Source organism: Eptatretus burgeri, chromosome 2 (genome assembly GCF_056783735.1).
Source record: "Eptatretus burgeri isolate ZD-2024b chromosome 2, Ebu_testis_v1, whole genome shotgun sequence".
Lineage (NCBI taxonomy): Eukaryota > Metazoa > Chordata > Myxini > Myxiniformes > Myxinidae > Eptatretus > Eptatretus burgeri.
The window spans coordinates 133,435,105-133,460,230 of NC_140962.1; the positions used below are offsets into that span (position 1 = coordinate 133,435,105).

Genomic DNA, 25,126 nt, shown 5'->3' on the forward strand with positions numbered 1-25,126 from the left:
AAGCCGGTCGGCGGCGATGGGTCACCGAGCATGGAAACTATAAGATATAGAGCAAAATGGATGTCATATAGTGGATAGGGAATCTACTTATGATTATGCATATCAAATCTCATCCAGTTCCATCTACTGATAACTACTCGGTATCCATTTGAATAAAAAGTATCGAAAATGCAGTTTGAAATCGGAAATCCCCAAAGTTCGAGGGGGTGCTGTGGTGAACAAAGATCTAAATCGAAAATCCAGCTCAATCTTTTGTGCACAATGTAATCCAGACGATTAGTGTGAATTTTCATGACCATCCGACCATAACCCTAGGAGGAGTAGCATTTGGCGCGAAGGCACCTCCAGCTCTCGCATATTATCGATTTTTGCACTAATTGACCTTTGACCCCTGACCTAAGCAAAATTGGTCAATATGTCCTGAGGCAAAGTTGTAGTACTCATTGAGTACCATGAACCTGCAAAGTTTCATTCGTATCGATGCACTCACCTGGTCACTCGGGGGCCTTCAATTTTCACCAATTTCCACGCATACCCGAATTGTAGGGGGCGCTGCGGGTAAAGTATTCCATATATCACAAAAAACGAAATATATTTGATATAGCATCACCTGTAGATCATTCGTGCCAAATTTCATAACCCTACGTGGGATAATGGCTTTCAGAATTGATTTCGCGCGAACGGTACCGATTTTTAAGGTTTTTCGGTTGTTGCTAGGAAACCAAAGCATCCCTAGCAACCATCACAATTTCTAAAGCACTAGGTCATAAGATATACCTACCACCCGAGTTTGGTCAAAATCCGCCCGCGTTTACTACCAATTATGCTGATGACAAACGAACAAACATCCAAACAAACAGACAGAATTACTGACAATAAGGTCACCTATTTTGGTGACCGAATAGGCCCAAAATGGTAACATTTGAATATTGATGTCTTCAGATATTTTTCAAATTTTTATCCTCGGTTGTGTGTGGTCTAAAACTCAGCCAAATCTTTGATGTGATTGACCCATTCCCTGCCGCTTGGGCCACACCCAAAGTTTGGAGATTTTGACACCCTTGAAATTTTTTCTTACTTTCAAAGTGAATTATTTATTATAACCATGAGTTGCCCAAGGAAATTACTTCACAAACTTATTCTGTGGTTTTGGTACGAAAATATTTTGAACAAAAATCTTCGGGATCTGGATGGTTATGGATAGTGGTGCCACCTATAATCCCTTTCGGCAAACATTCACTTCAGACTTTCTCTGGCCATATTTTTAATAACCATCAAGGTCCCATGGATTTTATTTATGCATAAGATAGTACAAGTACTGTACTATCCTGCGATAGTAAAACATTAATGGGACCTTGATGGTTTTGGCAGTAAAGGGGGTCTCAAGACCACTTCGGGCTATACGAAGCCATTTTTCGAACCACGCCCACTCCCATAACCATCCTGATATTTTTAAACTAATATTATCAAATGAAAGTTCCATATCTATACTAACAAAACCAATCGTAAAATCCATGGGACCTTTTAAAAACAAAGAATAAAACAGGTCCAAAGTTGCCTTGTTTGACAGATAATGTACATATCGATGTACATATAATGTACAGGTATATGTACACAACATGTACATGGTCTGCCTCTGTCACCAATTTCTATCACCAATTGCTACAGAAGTCCACTATATTCAATTGCTGATTCAAGAGTAAAGTAATTTCACTAAATGTCTTATCTGTTTTTGGGTTATTCATCCTAAAAATCTGTTTGTTTCCTTTAACCCCATGCTGTTTTGAATGTGGCCGAAATAGGTTGAAAAATGTTTTCTCGATGTGAATCTTTTATTTTCCTGAAAAGTTTGAAGAAAATCCATGAAATATTTAGATACAATTTATGTAACTCTTGGGTTTATAAGAAACAGACAGTATTTTTTAGGATGATCCATGGGAATCTGTCCACATCTTTTTCTCTGCTAAACGTTTGATGTACGCCTTGGCATCTTCATAATCTTTCTTTTGGAAGATCAGCTGTCATCGATTGTTGACAACTGTTGGCGGATGCATCTTGCACAGAACTGTTGAAATTGGGTGTTCTTCAATTTCTGGTGTACTGGGCCAAATGAATAATTTCTTTCCACACAAATGAAGGAATGAAACCTTGACAGCCTCTCCATTCTCCAGAATTTAGTGATCAGCGAGTGAGCTCTTCGTGGCAGAAATGGGCTGCAAATACCATGATTTCCGTTGTAGAAAATGCACGATCTATATGCCATGGTTGAGTGATGTCCCCTGAAACAAAAAGATGCATTTACTGTCGAGCAAAAGTATGTGTTTGGAGAAGTAGGCCTAAACTTTTATTGGTGCTTGAATAAAAGGATTTTTTTTCTATAAGATTTTATTTAGCCTATGTTTTTTTCAGAATGGACTGAACATGAACAGCAGGAGGCAATGTTCAAATCACCCCATTTTTCGACTGGCTTTCATTCAACAAACCAAAATATAAATAAATCAACTAAACATGAACTAGATTCAGCCATACTATCCCTGACACCATGGCATTCGTATGACCTACATTCATAATGCCTAATGATAGAACTATGCTGATTTCACATCGGAACAGACAGTAACCACATGGTATCTTGGATTGAATTGATGCTGGATTTCAAAACTGCTAATCCCAGATAACCTTTGACCTATTTATAAGCAGACAAATGTGGGAAATTGTAACTTACCAGGTATGATATATAAGGATTGGGGGGATATAAATTCAGCTTTCTTTTTTTACATGTTCTTTCATCTTGCCAAGACAAAGAAAAGGAAATTACAAATGGCATGATGGGAAAAAAGTCATGTAAGGCAGCAAATACAAATGAAAGAAATCACCTTGCATCTCATAATTATGTGGTTTCAAGATAAAGAATGTATACAAAAGACAAAATTTGCTCAAAACAGCATTTTTTTCATAATACATACATATTTTACAGTGTCAAATAGAATCAGCAATGGAATATAGTGGATTTCTATAGCAAGTGATGGAAATTGGTGATAGAGGCAGACCATGTACATGTCGTGTACATATACCTGTACATAAAATTTATATCACTGTGTACATTATCTGTCAAACAAGGCAACTTTGGACCTGTTTTATTCTTTGTTTTTAAAAGGTCCCATGGATTTTACTATTGGTTTTGTTATTGTAGATATGGAACTTTCATTTGATAACATTAGTTTAAAACTATTAGGATGGTTATGGGAGTGGGTGTGGCTCGAAAAAGGGCTTTGTATAGCCCGAAGTGGTCTTGAGACCTCCTGTACTGCCATAACCACCAAGGTCCCATTAATGTTTTACTTTCAGAGGATAGTACATACTTGGACTATCTTATGAACTAATAAATCCATGGGACCTTGATGGCTATTAAAAATATGGCCAGAGAAAGTCTGAAGTGAATGTTTGCCGAAAGGGATTATTGGTGGCGCCACTCTCCATAACCATCCAGATCCCATAGATTTTTGTACAAAATATTTTAGTACCCAAACCATAATATAATTTTGTAAAGGAATTTCCTTGGGCAACTGATGGTTATTCTAAATAATTCACTTTGAAAATGGAAAAAAATTTCAAGAGTGTCAAAATCTCCAAACTTTGGGTGTGGCCCAAACGGTGGGGAATGAGTCAATCACATCAAAAATTTGGCTTTCTGAGTTATAGACCATACACAACCAAGGACAAAATTTTTTAAAATATCTGAAGACATCAATGTTCATGGGTGGGCCTATCTTATAAAAATTCACTCTTAATAATGTGGAGGTGAGGTGTTTTTAATAATGTTAAGGTGAGATGGTTGTCATAGTTGTTTTTAATCACATGGTGGTGAGATGTTTTTAATAATGTGGGGGTGAGGTGTTTTTAACCATGTGGTGGCGAGGTGTTTTTAATAATGTGGAGGTGAAGTGTTTTTAATACCATGGCAGTGAGGTGTTTTTGATGACGTGGCAGTGGGGTGCTTTGATAATATGGCAGTGGGGTGTTTTTGATAACGTGGCAATGAGTTGGTATTGATAACGTGGCATTTAGGTGTTTTTGATGACGTAGCAGTGAGTTGTTTTTGATAATGTGGCGGTGAGGTATTTTTAATTATGTGGTGGTGAGGTGTTTTTAATACCATGGTAGTGAGGTGTTTTTGAGAACGTGTCAGTGTGGTGTTTTGATGACGTGGCAGTGAGGTGTTTTTGATAATGTGGAAATCACGTGTTTTTAATGTGGAGATGAGGTTTTTTCAATGATGTGGCAATGAGATGCTTTTTAATACCATGTAGTGGATGTGAAGTGTCTTTAATAATATGTCGGTGAGGTGTTTTTAATAATGTGGTGGTTACGTTGTGGTGAGGTGTTTTTAATAACGTGGTTGTTTTTGTCCCACTGTAGCGACTTATGGTGAGGTGTATCGAGTGTAGCAAGCGGATCCACGCTGGTATATGTACAGTGCCTATAGAACGTCTACACCCCCTTTCAATTTTTTTCCCTTTTGTTGCCTTATAGCCTGGAATCAAATTGCATTACATCATACTTTTTCCACCTTTATTTACACATCGTAAAACACAACTTGCAAGTGAAAAACAAATTCCACAAATTTCAGAGAATTAATTAAAAATACAAAGCGAGAGTATCTTGGTTGGATAAGTGTCCATGCCCCCGAGTTCATACCTCATGGAAGCACCTTTGACAACAATTACAGCTGTGAGTCTGTTGGGATAGTTCTCTAACAACTGTGCACACCTTGATTGGGCAATATTTTCCCATTCTTCTGGACAAAACTGTTCAAGCTCAGTCAAGTTGCATGGGGAGCATTTATGGACAGCAATCTTCACGTCATACCACAGATTTTCGATTGGATTTAGTTCAGCGTTCTGACTGGGCCACTCAAAGACATTTATCTTTTTGTTCCTTTGCCCCTCCAGTGTAGATTTGGCTGTGTGCTTTGGGTCATTGCCATGCTGAAAAGTGAACTTCCGTCCCAATTTCATCTTTCTTGCAGAGGGCAGCAGGTTTTCCTCTGGGATTTTTCTGTATTTTGCTCCATCCATCCTGTCAAGCATTCCAGTCCCTGTTGATAAGAAACATCCCCATTATACAATGCTGCCACGATTCTCTACAGTTGGGATGGTGTACTTTGGGTGATGTGCTCTGTTGGGTTTGTGTCTTACATAACGTTTTGCATTTAGACCAAAAAGTTCCATCTTGGTTTCGTCAGAGCACAAAACTTTTTCCACATGGCTTCAGAATATCTACCTTCAGAAAAAAACCTCATTGCGGTTTTTTTGCATACCTCAAACGGCTCAGTCTCACGTAGCGAACGCTGCTCATAGAGAGCTTGGCGTTGTTCTTCTTCTTGTTCTTGTTCTTCTTCTTGTGAAGACAAAACCGTAATCTCAAGGACTCGGCTCTTGTATATACAAGATCCGAATCTCCTTAAATACTGAGCACATGTACACATCCTCACATAGACGGTGCCTTTTGAGAGCGTCTATCATGAACTTTTAAATATATTCGGACATTTGCTTTAAAGTTTCGAAAAGTTCACGTTACTATTTAAACATTATTCCATTTATCATATTGTAATTTCGTAAATACATTATTTATTTCGTAAATACACAATATATCGTTTGGATTATGACGTTTGGAAATACATTATGACGCGTTTTGCTATTGGCTTAATCAAGGCACGTGACGAAATATCGGAAGTTGTTGTTTTTTTTAATTTTTTTTTTTTTTTTTAGCCGACAAAACCTTTAGGACGCTGCTCGTGGACACATTTGTCCTTGTTGAGTAATGGCTTCCTTCTTGCCACCCTACCATACAGGCCACTTGTGGAGTGCTTGGGATATTGTTGTCACATGCGCACAGTGACCAGTCTTTGCCAAAAAAAACGTGTACTGGAGCTCCTTTAAAGTTGCCATTGGCCTCTTTGTGGCCTCTCTGATCAGTCTCCTTCTTGGTTGGTCGTCCAGTTTGGAGCGATGGCCTGATCTAGGCAGGGTCTTGGTGGTACCATACACCTTCCATTTCTTAATGATTGTCTTGACTTATATTCATTTTTTTCAATTCAAGGCCTTTAGCTTCAAGAGATATTCAAGACCTTTGAAATATTTTTCGACCCATCCAATGATCTGTGCCTTTTCACAACTTTATCCCGGTGGTCTTTTGAAAACTCCTTGGGGCTCATGGTTGAGTCTTTGCTGTGAAATGCTCTACCCAGCAAAGGAAACTTACAGGAACAGCTGATTTTATCTTGAAATAATCAGAATCATGACAATTTAACACAGGTGGAGGCCAATTAACTTGGTGTGTGATTTTGAAGGTGATTGGTTACACCTGAGCTAAATTACAATTGCTATTATAAGGAGGGTCGACACTTATCCAACCAAGATATTCTAGTTTTATGTTTTTAAATAATTTAATGAAATTTTTGGAATTTGATTTTCACTTTGACATTGTGGGTTACAATGTGGTAATGAAGGTGTAAAAAGTCTGATTTATTGCAATTTAATTCCAGGCAATAAGGCAACAAAAGGTGTAAATTTTGAAAGGGGGTATAGACTTTCGTGTGTGTGTGTGTTTTTTCCACTTTTCAATATATTTCATTAATCGAACAATGAACAACCTCAATGTTGAAGCTGATTGTAGCTCCTGTTAATCAGACAGGAATCTTCCCTCAAGCACCACTAAGCAAAGTCTTTGAGCACTAAATCTTCGATGGAGGAATCAGGAGGCAGTTATTTGGAATTGCGGTTCCCTGTTTTTTTTAGGACAGCCTCCTGTGTGATACAACACCTTGCCTGTGAATCACAGGTTGACAATCTATAGTCAGATCCTTATCCATACACAATGGAACCTCACTCTTGACGACTATGATGTGAGCATGCTTCCTCTGCTATGCCTTAACATTAATGGATCTGATATCAGTTTCTAAAGCTTTAGAATGTGTCAAACTAAGTTTTCTTTTCAGCAATTCAATGTGCATCCGACGTTAATATGAGAAAGCATATTTTCTTCTGGATGAAGAGGAACTTTTACATGAACCAGCACAATTAATTATATTTATGGAGTAACAAAACGACAACCAAGGGAGACCAAAGTATTTACACTTTTTCATTTTTCTCACTTTATTTCACAATTTGTCATTGTTGCAGTTGTCTCAGCTTCTGGCTGCCTTTCAACACAGGCCATCTGGCACTACTTTTGCTTGATCCCACCATGCGTGAACGGCGTGAACATGCAGGCACTGCAACCTTGTAAATATGGACATTATAATAGTTGATCAGTAATTCTGTGGCCTAAGACAAGGTAATATAATGGAATGAGGGTGATTGTTCAGTTGGAGGATTTAATTGTTATAAAAGTTTCCGTTGGAGAGTTTAATCGCAGGAAAAGGGACAGAAAAAAAACTTGGACAGTGATTGAATTATTTTTGTCAACCCATGAACTTGCTGATAACCTGTACCAGTGTGCATTTGGGGACATGCTGTACATTAATCACAAAGGCACACGAAGCAGGAAAAAAATAATATTACAATGAGAGAGCGAAAATATGTTTGGAAGACACAAGAGCAACGTGAAGGAAGAAACGTGCTTGAGTAAAACAAGAAGAGGAGGTCAAAATTCCCACCAAGTTGCAAGCCGTAATAAATAAACGGTCCCTTCTTTGAGACAACTTTAGTTTCCTGAATAACTTTATGAAGGTCCAACCAACCTATAATCCATAGCTTGATTTTAAATTTTAGGATTTCAACTCATGATGCTTTGTTTGAATTTGCTGAAGTCCTTGATAAATTCTTTCCATCTCTGCTTGTGCCACTTGCTTGTTGCTCCCATAAGGAAAATTTATGGAACTCTAAAAGATGATTTATTATTGCTCACATGCATCTCCAGATTGCATTACGACAGAGTTGTTTTGGACCTTAAATGAGCAGTCTTAATGACCAGACTCAGGGGCATTGTGGTTAGAGCATCTGCTCTGAGTCTGGGAGGTCGGCAGTTCGATTTTGACCCCAGCTGAGTCATACCAATGACTTTAACAATATTAAATGCTGCTTCCTTATTTGGTGCTCAACATTTAAAGGATGAATCAAGGACAAACCCAGTGGGTTGGCATATTTGGACCGGGGATTCTATTTCTTCTCAATTTCCCTGCTGACAGTGGAGAGAAAAGTGTTATCACAATATGGTGTCGTTGCCACCCAGAGTGCCCCAATAAGTTACATAGCATCTGCCGTGGTCATGGCTATGTTCAAAAATACTTAAGTTCTAAGTTGTATTATGTCTGCAGGTGTGTACGTGATTTCAGTAACCGTTCTTCCATGAGCCTTCGACCTTGTAAAAACAAGAAAAATGAGCAATGCAGATTAGAGACATATATTCTCAAGCAGCATTTGTTGCCGAATGAAGTGAGTGTAAAAGTCACAATTGTTTGCGCTATATTTGCTTCGGCAGTGCTTGTTTACACACTATGGAGTAGTTATATAATTGCATGAACTTTGTACACACCAGTCGGTGGGGCGCTCCTGCGGCCTGTCATGAAGGCAGACATACTCATTTTCCAGTTAGAGTTGTGAGGACATCCCTGCTAATTAAAATGTGGTTTATTAAGTTCGTACGTCAAGGATGTACACGCTCCACTGGTGATGTCACGGTGGACTCGCCAAGAGTCTGCTCCTCGCTTCAACACATTACAGTCTGTTATGATCATGCCGGTTTACCAGAAAGCCATCATCTATTGGGCAGCAGTTTAGAAATGATTTTATTTTTTGCAGTGATTCAAAATGGAGTTTCCTCAGCTGGAGAAATATTCAACTCTTTTCAAGGAATTTATCTTTCTGCATAAACCTCCCCATCCCCCATCCCATCCACCCACCAACATATCATAGGTTGGTAAGAAACAACAAGGAATGTTGAGGTCGAGCTTGAGGTACTCTTCATATGGTTTATTGGCACCAAAAAGGAACCATGGGTAAATAAGTCCTGTGAAGCCAATGAGACAACAATGAGTCAGTATACTGGTAATACAACCTTGTCAATATAAAAGCACAGGTACACACATCAGGTCACTTCAGTGCAATATTACCAGGTTACAGACTGGGGCAAGAGTAAACTATCCAAGTAATAAGTCTTGCCACATTGGTCCACTACATGGATTGAATTCGCCTCAGGAATCCATATTCGGCTCTATATGTCAGAAACTCAAACTATAACAATTGAATGAATTATGGAAAATAATCTCCATTTACCCACACATGGTCAGGAATCTTACATTGTGTGCATTTACTCTATTTGTATAAAACTCACCCGCAATAGCATCGCCAGATGACAAGACATAACCATTTGGGGTTGCAGTCGAGGTTGATCCAGTGGCATCCCTGGGGTTGAGAAATATAGTTTGGTTTGGCATCAAAGAAAGTAATCAATTACTGTCATGTATGAGGATTAATCCATCCATTCATCCATCCATCCACTGGGACCATACTCTGTGCAGAGCATTGGTGCTGCCTCAGCAGTCTCCTTGGCTTTTGGGCACAATCCTGGACAGGTCACCAGTCCAACACAGGATACCAGCAAGCTGGTACTCATTTTGCTGACCTCAGAAGGATGACCGGCTGAGTAAACCCCACCTGGTATTAATTCAACAGCTGAATGGGATTTGAACTCACAACCCAAGGATCCCAAGCTCACCACTCTAGCCATTATGAGGATTAATACAACACAATATTTCAACCATATCAGACACAACTATGAAACTACCGAAATAACTCATGCCATTTGTTAGGAGAATCTGCTGAAATAATACAGTATTAAAATATTTATATTTACTACAACACTGCGCATTTTACACAGTGGATCCATGTTCACCGTTGGACCGAAATCCTATGTGCAAGGGTCCTAAGGGTGCTAAACTGTGCTAAATCCTCAGGGTGGACAAGGAGGCCTATGTGCGAGGAATCTGTGAGGGAGGTAGAGCATCATCTGTGGCCAGGTGATTCTCATCCCACATACAGGGGAATTCGCGCATTGCGTTCATCCAAGCCCATCCCTCGGTGTACTGCAGTTAGAGCAGAGAGTGGTAGGCTCTTGACAGAGGAGTCTGAAGTGAAGGCTCACTGGGCCGGTTACTATGAGCGGTTGTACCAGGTTGATCCACCAGCTGTCGACTTGGACGTCAAGGGTGTTACAATCCCTGTTGCTGACCCTCCAATCAACTGTGGTCCACCTTCGCTTGTGGAAACACAGGCTGCGATGAACCGGTAGAAACGGGGTAACGCTCCAGGGATCTGTGGCATCCATGCTGAACTTCTCAAGGCTGGTGGAAATGCTGCACTCGTGTCGTTACATGCAGTTTTGTGCTCTGCCTGGAGCACAGGCATCATCCCAACTGATTGGAAGAGGGGCCTTGTTGTCCCTCTCTGGAAAGGGAAAGGTGATCGCCAAGACTGCAACAACTACTGAGGGGTAACACTACTCTCAGTGCCGGGCAAGGTCTTTGCTCGGATAATTCTTGATAGGGTTCACCACCATCTGCTTGAGCACCAGCGTCCAGAGCAGTCAGGCTTTACACCAAAGAGGTCAACGATTGACCGTATCCTTGCTCTTCGGGTCCTCACCAAACGCAGACGAGAGTTTCGGCAGGGGCTGCTTGCAGCCTATGTTGATCTCTGTAAAGCGTTCGATTCAGTGAATCGGGATGCCCTCTGGAGGATTGTTGCTCTTCGTGGGGTGCCACCAAAACTGATCGATCTGATGTCTGAACTCTACTCTGGTACTGAGAGTGCTGTGAAATGTGGTGGTACCATCTCTGACTCATTTCCAGTTGTTACTGGAGTTCCACAGGGGTGTGTACTGGCCCCCACACTTTTCAGCACTTGTATGGACTGGATTCTAGGGAGGATGTCGGAGAGATCAAGCTGTGGTGCATCGTTTGGGAATGTCAAGATCTCGGACCTTGATTTCGTAGATGATGCAGTCATCTTTGCGCAGACTTTTGATATCCTTTTGGGGGCCCTCGAGGTGCTGAATGAGGAGTCGGAGCCACTGGGATTATGTGTTTCTTGGGTCAAAACTGAGAATCAGGCTTTCAATGACATCTTGGATGCTGCTGTCCTGTCTGTGTCTGTTTGTGGTGAGGATGTTGAGGTCGTGGAGAGATTCACTAACCTTGGCAGTGATATTCATGTCTCTGCTGGCTCTGAGTCAGAGGTCAATAGACGTCTGGGTCGGGCCTGGGGAGTCATGGATTCACTGGATCATGGGGTGTGGCACTGCCGGTACCTCTGCGGGAGGACGAAAGTCCGAGTCTTCAGGTCCTTGGTGCTTCCAGTCTTGCTGTATGGATGCAAGACTTGGACTCTGACCAAGGATCTGAGACGGAAACTTAATTCCTTTGGTACCAGGTCTTTTCGGAGAATCCTTCGCTATCGCTGGTCGGATTTTGTGTCCAACGAGCGGTTGCTGAGAGACACTTGGATGAGATTTGTTACCTGCATAGTCTGTGAGCGTCATTTGTGGCTGTATGGACATGTGGCTCGTTTTCCTGATGCTGATCCTGCTCACCAGATTCTCTCAGTGAGGGAGTCTCGTGAGTGGAGGAGGCCAATGGGCCGACCACGTGCCTCGTGGTTTGCAGCAGGTTGACCAGCATCTCAAGGAGGTGGGGATGGGCCTGGCATCTGCCTGGGGATGGCCAGACGGAAGCCCCTGGAGTACCGGCGGAAAGTGGACGCAGCGATGCGCTGTTCTGGCACATGCTCCCATACCTGACCTGACCTGACTGCGCATTTTACACAGTGATTCCATGTTCACCGTTGGACCGAAATGCATATCACTGTGTTAAATCAATAAATCGCTATCGTGACAGTTGCATCAGTTGTTACTTCAAGTTGTACACAACGTGTTTTTTTGTAATTATACAAGGAATACTCACATGAGAGTACTGTTCAGCAAAATCTAGAAATGCGACACGAGCCCGCACAGATGACTGGCTTGCCTAACAAACAAAATGGCGCTCTCCTCATCGTCGTGAAAAGGGGTGGAGCTTTGATGACATGTAACTAGCACATGACGATAGCTTTGGTAATTTTCAGTACTACACTTCAGAAGACATGCAGTTCGGTGTGATCATTATGACATTAAACAGAAAAGTGATTATGCACCACCTCTCACACGTGGTAATTTGTTATTCTGCATTTGACTTTCTTTTCATTGATAAAAGCACTCACACCTTTGTCTGCGGTAAATATACCACCTCACCACAACCCCTGTTTTTTAGACTTCATAGAGCTCCATTATATCAGGGAACAAGAGCAATGACCAATAATAAGGGACACTCAGGTAGTGGTCGAGGGATCTGCTGCAGGCCCCCTTGTGGAGTTGAGAGGAAGTACCCCCATATGGGGGTTATAGGGCAATGACCCTTGAACCTATGAGGTTTTAAGAGTTTAAATCAGATATAAAGTTGAAGTGTTTAAATTAACTATGAATTTTGAAGTGTTTAAATTATATATATATATATATATATATATATATATATATATATATATATATATATATATATATATATAAGGTTTTAATTATTTCAATTTGCTTTGAGGTTTTCAGTATTTAAATAAGCTACAAGTTTTTATCCCCCGCCGCGTGGCGGAAGAGGGATATTGTTGTCACCCAGGTCGTCCGGCTGTCCGTCCGTCCGTTCGTCCAGGCATCAACATTTATCGCTGTGAGTGCGATAACTCATAAACTGTTCGCCATATCGATTTGAAATTTGGGTCACACATGTACCACCTGAAAAGGAAGAACCCTGTTGATTTTGGGCGTGGCCGGATCCAAGATGGCCGACTGGGGCGGCCATCTTGAAAAAAATGTTTTTTGTAATAACTGGAAAAGCGCTTATCTGATTTCAATTATTTTTGGTTACTACGTTCCTCACCCCTGGGGAACTTTTTCGAGATGATGACCAAATGGTGTCTTGTTTCCAATTCACCTCCCTCATTATCTGGAATATGTATGACCTTTTTCATTCAATGGCGGGGGATTCTCCATCTCTGATGGTATATTTAAGTTTTAATATACTGTAATCTTAATTTGAGCTTTTAATTATTTAGATAATCTATGAGGCTTTAATTATTTAAATTAGCTATGAGGTTTTCATTATTAGCTGACAAAATGGCCTATAGGTATGCACACTTGCTTCTCAGCTGTCTTGCCGAGTTTTGCATCTCAACCCAGCTATAAACTCTCATCCTGATATTTCACAGGAAGAATGATTAAATAAATGTGTGTGTCATCCCTCAGATGGACATTATGTAGGCGTCCCATCTGCCGGCATTAATTGTTGGACGTTAAAGACGCCATGGTTTCCTTTGTGAAAAGTAGACGAGCAATTGCTGGTACCACGGCCAAAAAATTCCAAAAATGTTCTTGCCTTAATCTTGCGTTCCCCTGTCCCAAGGGAATGGAATGCAAAAGGTTCAGTCGCCAAGGGGGTAGCTTTGCCCCTTAGCTGGACATGCGGATTATTATTGTAACTAGTCTTAGTTGAAGTAGTACTTGTAGTTTTCATGATTTAAATATAATGTTTTAAGTTTTGAAATAAGCCATGAGGTTTAATTATTTAAATGAGCTGTGAGATTTTAAGTTTTTAAATAAGCTTTATATGAGTTTCTAAGACCTGTATTTAAATAATCTTTAAGGTTTTAATTATTGAAATTAGCTATGAGGTTTTCATTATTTAAATATGATATTTTAAATTTTGTAATAAGCTATGAGGTTTAAAATTTTGAAATAAGCTTTGAGGTTTCAAAATTTGACATAAGCTATGAGGTTTAAAATTTTGAAATAAGCTTTGAGGTTTTAAATTTTGAAATAAGCTATGAGGTTTAATGATTGAAATGGCACAGGTTTTAAGTTTTTAAATAAGCTTTATATGAGTTTCTAAGTACATGTATTTAAATAATCTTTAAGGTTTTAATTCTTGAAATTAGAGATGAAGTTTTAATGATATATAAATTTGGTATTTTAAATTTTGTAATAAGCTATGAGATTTTAAATTTTGAAATGAGCTGTGAAATTTTATATTATTTTTTGAAAAAATGAGGTTTTAAGTATTGAAATAAGCTATGACGTTTTAAGTGTTTAAATTAACAATGTATGACATTTTAAGTGTTTAAATAAGCTGCATATTAAGTTTTAAGTGTTTAAAGAAGCAGTATGTGAGTTTTTATCCTTTTAAATAGGCTGTGTATGAGGTTTAATGAACTGTATTTTAAAAAAAAGCTAAGAAGTTACTGTATAAGTATTTATCCTTTAAGTTGTTGGCACATGGGGTGTGTGGTGACCCCAAGCTGCTATTCCTGTTGATTATTCTGTAACTATTTTGTCATTTGTCTCCTTCTGTGATATCCTCCCATAGTATTGTCTCAATTCAACTGACAATATGAACATTTTTTTGCATGAAGCTATTTTGGAGTAATAAGTGATGGAAGTCAAACAATATTCCCAGGATACTGGGGTCTCATCAGACCCCAGGCAAAATGAAGTGATTTCTTTCTTTTCGGTACAATGAAATTCGTGCTCATTGGCTACCAAAAAGTTGGAAACCTGTTACTGTTGTTGAGCTGAAATCATTTGTGAGACTATTGATTATCGCATGTGTGTTCAAGAGCAACCGTGAGCAGCTCAATTAACTTTGGTCTCCTAGAACTGGCAGACCTCTGCTCAGGGCAACAATGTGCCTTGAAAGATTTCAACAAATCTTACGCCACCTCAGATTCAACAACTGAAAGACACGAACCGCACTGAGGGAAGATGATAAACTTGTGGCCATCAGAGATATTTGGGACATGTTTATTGCTGCCATACCTAAATATTACATACAGTTGGTACCATTCAAAGGGTGCTGTCCCTTTTGTCAGTTCATGGCCAGCAAACCAGCTAAATATAGCATCAATATTTGGTGGAACTGCGACAGTGAGAGAAGCTGTCTGCTGATTGGTCAGGTGTACCTTTGTAAACCTTTGAATGGAGTCAGGGAGGTTAACCACGGTACAAGTGTGGTGAAGGATCTCGTATCCTCTTGGTACAAAACAGGCATAAATGTAACCACGGACAATTTCTTCACCAGTGTTCCATGAGCAATTGAACTTCTGCAACAAAATACCACTCTGGTAGGGATTTTGAGAAGCAATAAACCTGACATTCCTCCTCAAATGCAACTTAGAGTCCTCGTCGTGAAGTGTTCGTTGTCAACATTTGGATTTAGTGTAAACCTCACAGTTATGGTCATATGTTCCAAAGAAAAACAAAAGTGTCATCTGCCTTTCAACCTTTCATGACAAGGATGTGCCTAAAGAATATAATTCCAAGCACTAGCCTGAAATAGTGTTGTACTACAATAAAACAAAGGGTGGAGTTGATAACTTGGACCATTTGATCACACTGTACCCCTGTAAACAGAAGAGTATGTACAGGCCCATGGCTATCTTCTTCAACACATAATAGATGTTGCTGCTCTTGCTGCTCTGATTGTGTGGACAATAAAGTTTCCTGAATATATCTCGAACAACTCCAGGAGACATTAAGCATTCTTGAGTAAGCTTGGTAATGTTTATCAGCAGTCAGTCTGAACACCAGCTATTCAGAAAGGCGCCAAGCATGGTCTCATTGCTATGAGGTATGAAATATATGAACCACGACCAGCCAGGGAGAGGCTCACCAAGCGTCGTTGTTGCATGTGCTCTAGGACAAGTGATAGGAAATTGCAGATGGTGTGTCAAAAATGTTTGCAAAGAGCATCATTCAAACTATATGTCTGCAAAGAGCATAGTTCAAATATTTTTATTTTCTGTTTGAATATGTTTCATTGACAATAATTTGGGTTCACTATGTTTGAAGGGTTGCCATTAAAGTCACGATGACAAAATTATGCTTTCTGTTACTTTTACTTGATAATTGTAATTTGTCACAAATAAATGGCAGTGTCACAGCAGACCCCAGGTGACAAACAACAGTTTTTCCATAATGTACCAGCTTAAAGGTGAAATAAGCCACGTTTGAGGTTTTAAGTCGTGTTTGAATAAGCTATATATGCGGATTTAAATGTTGAAATAAGCCATGAGGTTTCGAGTATTTAAAACAGATAGGTTTTAAGTTTTTTTTAATTGCTAGACTGTATATGATGTTCTAATTAATTAAATAAGCTATATTTGAGGTTTTAATGACTTAAATAAGCTATATATGGGGTTTTAAGTAATGAGGTTTTAAGTATTTAAATAAGGTATGAAGTTTTAAGAAATTTTTTTTTTCTTGAGGTTTTTGGTATATATAAATATGCTTTGAGGCTTTATATGCCTGGTTGTTGGCTTAATGGTTCGGGTGGTTGGCTTTGGATCTGACCAGGATCTGAGAATCCTGAGTTTAAATTCCACTCAGCAGTTGAATTAATACCAGGTAGGGTTGACTCTGCCTGTCATCCTTCTGAGGTTGGCAAAATGAGTGCCAGCTTGCTAGTGTCCTGTGTCGAAGTGGTGACCCATGCAGTATTGTGCCTAATAGCCAAGGAGGCTGCTTAGGCAGCACCAATGCTCTGCACAGAGTATGTTCCCAATGGATGGATGGATGGATGGAAGTTGCATGTATTTAAATAAGTGATAAGGTTTAAAGTAGTTATAAGAGATATGACGCTTAAAGTTTTAAAATCGCTATATATGAGGTTTTATGACTTAAATAAGCTATATATGAAGTTTTAAGTATTTAAATAACCAATGAGGTTTTAATTATTTATATAAGGTATGAAGTTTTAATTATTTAAATTAGCTTTGAGGTTTTGGTGTTTAAATAAGCTGTGAGGTTTTATGTATTTAAATAAACAATGAGGTTTTCAGTTTTTAAATAAGCTATGAGGTTTAATTAGTTAATTGAGCTATGATGTTTTAAGTATTTAAATCTCCCCAAGATGAATTCTAGAGCATGAACAATGTCACACGATGTATGTGCAGTCCAGCTATCATGGTAGACATCACGACCAAAATAAGCCAAAATACTGCTCAGAATACAGGAAAAATGGTGTCCCAGAAAGCTTTGAAATTGTAAGAAGGGCACTTCACAATAAAGTGGGACAATCCCATTAAAAAATCTTGTGATGGTTGGTCAATGAGAACCCTCAAAAAGACAAGAAAATACTTCCATGACATCTGATGAACTTTTCATCGGAGTAAAATCTAATCTCTTGATGAACCACTGGAAGTTTTTATTTTTTAGGGAATATGATAGCTAAAAGGGTGCTAACAGTTTTAAAGTTGCACGTTTCCAATTCTATGACGATTGCAAATCCTCTTCGAGATAATGGTCAAAATTGTTTGTCAATATTTTTTGTCATTTGTTGTGGAAAACTCCACTCCACAATGCCACATCTCATAGATACCAACTTACCTTCCTACTGGGGTTGTTGAAGAAACACAAAGAGCTCACCGACAGATAAACAAATCGCAGGACGCTCTCAGGTGAGTTTTATCTCAAGTATTCTTCAATAGGTACACTCAATATCGTTCTACAAGATACTATAGCTTACCACCACGTGGCGATGCTTTCGTTGTGCCATTGACACAGGAAAACTGTCATGTAGGAACGTGCAAACGAAACACACAAACACACAGCACATTCTCACACTGCCATTCCAAATGCTTGTCTCATGATACTTTGTCCTTCCCCCTCTTAAATACCGCGGTGCTTTCTAACTCCTGAATGTCAAAACTTTGCATGCCACACCATAGGAATGCAATGACATGGGAATGCATTTAAGAATGTCAAGCTGCATTCCCACAAATGCCCTCCCAAAACATTGCCTGGAAATGTGAATGCCATAATATGAGAATGCCACCTTGGAATGCTGATCCCCGACCTCACAAGGTGGCGTCAGGATGTCACGATGGATTTCTTGAAACCATCAGGCCTTGGGAATATCCTTTGGAATGCCTTTTCCTTGTGATTGCCTGAATGTCCTGCTTGTTTTTTTTTTCTCTCCCCGCTGACCTGCATGTCAACGTAGGGTTTGTCCTATCTAGTAGATGATGCTCACTACTGTTCAGTGCGTGCACGTCCAACCTTGAAGGTACAAATCATGCGGTATCGGCAGCACTCATTTGATGTGTGGTGTTTGTTGCTCCCAGCTCTCTCTCCTCACTTCCTTCCATCCATCCGACCGAGTCCATCTCACCCCCCCCACCCCCACCCCCAACCCAACCCCCTGCTTCAATACCATCAGCAACTGCATTGACGATTTTTACCTCAACATTGCATTTGGATTTGCACCAGATAATATAATTGTTAATTAGGACAATGTTGCACTGTACATGTACTGTATTACTTACTGTGAGGTTTGAATCCATAATTTTGTAATGCAGAGAAAAAGCGATTTCCAATGAATACACCGTACTATACGTAACTACAAAGAATAACAGATGAAATAACAACAAGGAAATTTGGTGCAGGAGGAGGCTGTTTGGCCCACCATGCCTGTGCTACATCAAGACCAGATACGATCACCCATCCAAACTCAAGCTATCCACAAGTCCTGCCAATATCCCTGTACCCCTCTATCTCCAATGCCTCTAGGTAAATTTTATAGCTCAATACAACATGTGTAATATGTTATGTACAGTGCAGTATTGGCATGAAATTGCAGTGCAATACTGGAGTAGTTTTTATTGGTACATTGGGAATTTAATGTGATTCTGAAACACAATAAACTATGCTTGAAATGTAGATAATTTCAAGTAATATTAGATTACTGTGACAAACAAATTCGTTTTTTCATGGAATTAAGTCACATTGGCAGTCAACATAGGGTCATGTGAAACAATACTCACCAGATTGTACATATATGTTTGTATATGTGTATATTTATATATATATATATATATATATATATATATATATATATATATATATATATATATATATACATACACACACACACACACACACACACACACACAATAGCGAGGTGCCCGTGCTATGAATGTGAGGGGAATGGACAGCCGGTTCTTGCAGGACTTGGGCAAACAAGCTCAAATGAGCGAAGATCCTCGTCCTCTTAACGATGACGTCATAAAAACGAATATGACGTCATTGTGGTGTATCAGGTTTGCGATAAATTATCTGTGCTAATGCCCGGCTTGATTCCCACAAACAAAATTCAAACAGCTTGCCTAGTTTCAGAGATAATGGTATAGGCGATTTCTATTAGTGGCGATATTATGACGTCAACTTTTTTTTCTAGGAAGAATTTCCAAAATCGGAGATGGTTACTGCCTGTGCGTGGGCTTTCTGCATACACATGGCAAGTTTTACGAAAATCCGATGAAAACTCTGGGTTGTGAAACAAAAAATGTCCAAAAATAGGAAGGACGTCATAAAAAATTGATATGACGTCATAGTGATGTATCATATGTGTGGTAATTCATCCCTGCTAATGCCCTGTTCGATTCCCGCAAACAGAATTCAAAAAGCTTGCCTAGTTTCGGAGATAATTTTTAGGCGATTTCCATTAGCGGAGATATTTTGACGTCATAATTTTTTTTCTCAGAGGAATTTTCAAAATCGGAGATGGTTACTGTCTGCGCAGGGTATTTTTTATATATATATATATATATATATATATATATATATATATATATATATATATATATATATATATATATATATATATATATATATATATGCCAAGTTTCAGGAGATTTCGATGAAAACTGTAGGCTGTGAAACAGAAAAATCCACAAGAAGAAGATGAAGAACAACAACGTGAGTCAGACTTGGAGATCCTCCACGAGGATCTAAAAACGTACTGCAGCTGACTCCAACAAAAGTAAGGTGGGTAATATTTCTACGATGTCACAATGGCAAAACTGTATCTGCCGAATCCACGAATGTCACGGGTGGAAACCCTCACATAATTTCCTCATTCTGCTTTCAAGTCAATCTCTATATTTTCATTCTAAACAGTATCATTACAATCACAAACGAGCATCCGTTGAAGACAAAGTCTTTGATATCCCCCGCCATAGTAAATGAGGACAAGTGCGCAAAAGGCACCAGTTCAATTTATTGTTGATGTGTGGACGAAATTTCATAAAGAAATAGTTAATCGTTTTGCAACTATGCTCTGGAAACAAAGGTTAACCTAAATTATTTCTTTATACCCAACTTGTTTACATGGAAAGTGACAATTTTTTGGGGGGAGAAATCTCTAAATATCAAAAGGCACCAGTTCACCACTTGCTTGACATGTGTACCAAATTTCGTAAATATATCTTGAGGATATTTGTAGTTAAGCTCCTAAAACGAAATGTGACGGACGGAACCCATTTCTATATCCCCCGCCAACTTCGTTGGTTGGTGGAGGATAATTAACACTATACCATTAATATAACAAAATACAAACACTCATGAAGTAAACGAATATCGACACTGTTCTCATGTGACACCCAATACAGACGAATCTGCTGGTGAGAAAGGGCAGGTACAAAACACTTCCTACGGATCGAAAATTAAAATCATAATTGCATTGAGAAATTTATGAAACCTCCCACCCACCTTAAGGCCCTGTCACACCTTGACGTTTTAGCCAGCATATGGCAAGGTCTCAAAATGTATGTAAAACGCTGGCGTACGCTGAACTATTCATGTTTTTTTTTAAGTTTTGGGCGTATAATAACGTGTTGGACTTATGCATAACGTATTAGTAACGTACACAGAACGTTTTAATCACAGATAGATAACTTATACCAACGAATGCTGAGCGTGTTGTCGGCATTCACAACCTATGCCCAACGATAGTCTAACTTATGCATAGCGCGGCAGCGTATCGCCGACGATCACGTGGCGTAGGCTATTCATAGGCTGCGGCTCGACGATTCAAATCATAACCGCACTAGACATCGAAGTGTGCAGCCGCTGTCACACCTTGACGTTTTAACCAGCGTATGCCGACGTATGAAAAATTTGCCGAACCAAGCTGGCACACGTCGAATACGTTATGGGTAAGTTTTGTATCCGTTAATAGCACGCTGGCATACGTCATGGTACGCTGGCATACGTCGTAGTATACTGGCATACGCCGAGTACATTGAGAAATTTTCAGTATGTTGAAAATTTCTCGACGTACTCAACGTATGAAACATTCCGCATACACTGGCATGAGTTGTAGGCACGCTACGCGATCGTTGACACACGTCGACATACGTTACTTGTACGTTACTCATAAGTCGAAACACGTCAATGTAATGGTTAGCGTCAGTATTCCAGACTCCCTGTTTTTTTTGTTTTTTTTTTTCTTCGGTATGAAGGTGATGTTGACACTTCGATTTCTAGTGCGGTTATGATTTAAATCGTTGAGTGGCAGCCTATTAATTATATTATATTATAACCGCACTAGAAATCGAAATGTTGACATCACCGTCATACCGAAGAAAAAAATAATAATAATAATAATAAAAAAAATACAACTTATTTCAAGCATGGAAAATTTGTCTAACACCTCGGCGTACTACGATATATGCCAACATACAAAGACGTATGCCAGTGTACTATGACGTATGCCAGCGTGCTCTTAACATATACAAACTTACCCATAATGTATTCGACGTGTGCCAGCGTTTTAGCCAAATTTTGCATATGTCAGGCATCCGCTAGCTAAATAGTCAAGGTGTGACAGGGCCTTTAGAATGGATAACAGTGGGATCGTTTGGGTGGAAACTCAAAATCACCATTGTATTGAGATATTATCAAACCAGTGAATGTTTCAGCCAAACTTGTAATTGTGTTTTCTTCTGGATCTAAACCGAGCATTTTCATACGGATCGAAACTCAAAATCGTAATTGTATTGAGGTACATATGTATGAAACCTCCAACCCACATGAAGACATCCGCTGGGACCCCAAAACGTTTCAGAGAAGGTTTGACAAGGCCAGCCCCAAAACTGAGGGAGTAACTCGGGGACAGACAGACAGGCAGACAGACGGATGGATGGATGGACAGGCACTCCTGCGAAAAAACATATATATATATATATATATATATATATATATATATATATTTATTTATTTATTTATATATATATATATATATATATATATATATATATATATATATATATATATATATACATATATATATATATATACACCTGGTGTTGGCGCAGTGGTTAGGGCAGCGGCTTGGGATCCAAAAGGTCCTGAGTTCAAGCCCCGTTGGACCACTGAATTAATACACCAGGGGGTTGACTCAGCCTGTCATCCTTCCGAGGTCGGCGAAATGAGTACCAGTATACTGGGCCAGTGTATACCCTGGTTAAAATAGGTGTACCATATCCCTGTGTCGTAAGAGGTGACCAGGGTTGCGTCAGGAAGGGCATCCGGCGTAAAACATGTGCCAAATCACTATGCGGATCATACGGATGATCCGCTGTGGCGACCCCAAACGGGAGCAGCTGAAAGAAGAAGATATATATATATATATATATATATATATATATATATATATATATATATATATATATATATATATATGTATGTGGAGCATGATGAAGCACTCCCACCCGATCAACAAAGGTTGTCAGTCCCGTACGTGTGCAAACCAAAGCATTGCCTCCAACCCGGAGGCTTCAGCCTGGCCACTCATGTCAAAACATTGAAGGAAGTCATTGGTTAAACATCAAAGGGAGCCACCTGTCTGGGTTTTGGGCTCTTTTGCCTTCTTATGAAGGCACCTTTTTATGTATAAAAAGGTTTAAAAAAACAAACAAATCAAAACATTGAAACAGGTTGCGACGTGCACCTTGACCCCATGTCCAAAGTACACAGTCAAACAAGACTGTCCCATTGGCATACACTTGCCCCTCGGTCCAAAGGCTGAAGCACACTGTCAATCAAACGCACACATTCTAACCCCAAAGGGCCAAAATGCATGGTCATACAATTGGACCCCTTCAGAGTGAATTCCCATGACTTCAATGGCACGCCATTCTAAATTTACATCAAGTTGGCAAACTGGATCAATATCGAACCAATGATAACCATAAGCGTCTTTTTAATACAAAACAAAACCTTCTGGCTTTAATAGTGAGCAAAAGATGCGGATTACGTCTCACACGGTAACAAACTGCATAAGCCGCAGATTATGTCTCGCACGGTAACAAACTGCATAATCCGCAAGGAACAAAAGCCTATCCGCCACCCAGACTTCCATTCATGTGAATGTAAAATAAAAAATCCAGAAGGCACAGCACGATCGGGTGGAGATACAAATAAAAATATGTGAACTGTGACAAGCACTCCACCGATCTCCAATCGCCATAAGTCCTCCACATGCACAGACCATAGCATCACCTCCAACCTGGAGGATTCAACCTGGCCACTTGTGTAGTGAGATTATTTGTGGTGATCGTAAGCCAAACATATATATATATATACATATATATATATATATATATACATATATATATATATATATATATATATATATATATATATATATATATATATATATATATATATATATATATATATAGTCCGTCGAAAAAGTAACGGGACTGACTTCACAGAAATTTCATTCCAGAAAATATATTGAAATCACAGCTTGTCCCTTTCAAAATAGTTTCCCTCCAGTCTCATACACTTGTCCATCCTCTTCTTCCACGCTGTGATGCACCCCCGGAAGGCCTCTTCTCTGGAATTCTCTGGAGCTCCGTCGTCATGGCCCTTTTGATGGCCTCCACACGACTCATAGCGACTCTCTGCTCACGACTCATAGCGCGACGACTCAGACTAGACAACGTGTAAAGCACGACCTGCAAAAAATCACAAAATGAGCGCAGTCAACCATCACCAATCATATATATATATATATATATATATATATATATATATATATATATATATATATATATATATATATATATGTATGTTGCGAAATACTGTGACGCAACCCATTCATTCAAGTTGTGTCAGTGGAGCACACAGTAGGCTTAGTCCTGTTACTTTTTAGGCGGACCTCGTATGTAAATATAAAGAAATAAATAAATAAATTAAAAATAATAATATATGTATATGTATATATCTCTATATATATACATATATACATGTATATATGTGTATATATATGTATATATGTGTATGTATATATGTGTATATATATATATGTGTATATATGTATATATATATATATATATATATATATATATATATATATATATATGTGGGTATATACAGGTATACATATATTGTTGTGGTTTCGCCGGCGCGTCGCCACGAGCACGACCCTTGATGGAGCACTGGGGCCGTCTCGGCTTGATCGCCGGTAATTACAGATCGCCGGCCCGGAGAAGTCTGAGGTCAGCGGGTCCTGCTTATTTTGGACCAAAATACGCCAATGGGTAGATCACGTGGGGTAGGGTCAATTGCCAACTTCAACTTACTAAGTCCCCACGTGATCCAGCTACCGGGGTACTTCACCCTCGGCAGAACTGGTGCGGAAGCGAGCTGCTTAAGCGTGCCCGTTCCGTGTGCATAGCCGAGCGGTGGTATCGCCGAATTCCGCCGGCCCGATTATCCTGTTACTCCGTTACAGCGGTAATGGCTGCTCACTTTCCCGCATGCACGACACACCCAGCCAATGCAGAAATGACACGACGAGCTGAGTACATTTAACAATTGGGGTTTATTTATACATGTAATAATGGGGAACTAGGGAACACAAAGAGCAGAACTAAACCGATTATTATTAAGCACGTAAATACAGGCAAAAACACTTATACATTTCACTACTTATCATACGGGCCCACGGACACACACACGCACACACCCAAATAATCGGACCAATGGTCTTTATTAGGACCTGCCTTGGACCTGTCCATCTCGTGTGGTCTTCAAGCTGACGAGCGACCCAGACCAGCGTCGCGAAGCTGTCTGCAGAACCAGGCGCCAGCGAGACGCCTTCGATCTGTGCGATGCAGTCAGTGCCGGACCCGGACAGAGATGCGCACTCGACAGACTGGACAGCTTCGAGCCCACTAACGCAAGCATTTGTTGCTCCTTTTTC

At 39.6% G+C, this 25,126-nt stretch overlaps 1 protein-coding gene and 1 long non-coding RNA gene across 2 annotated transcripts in view; one reads left to right on the plus strand and one right to left on the minus strand.

Moving 5' to 3' along the window:
* The window catches only part of LOC147033189 (A-type voltage-gated potassium channel KCND2-like), an 813,677-nt gene that overhangs the window by 722,022 nt on the left and 66,529 nt on the right, over positions 1-25,126 (plus strand). The window lies entirely within an intron of this gene.
* On the minus strand, positions 7,160-17,697 carry LOC147033191 (uncharacterized). The gene is made up of 3 exons (XR_015055464.1): positions 17,600-17,697; positions 9,334-9,404; positions 7,160-9,009 (listed from the first exon to the last, which is right to left on the minus strand). It is a non-coding gene; the product is annotated as an uncharacterized LOC147033191 (long non-coding RNA).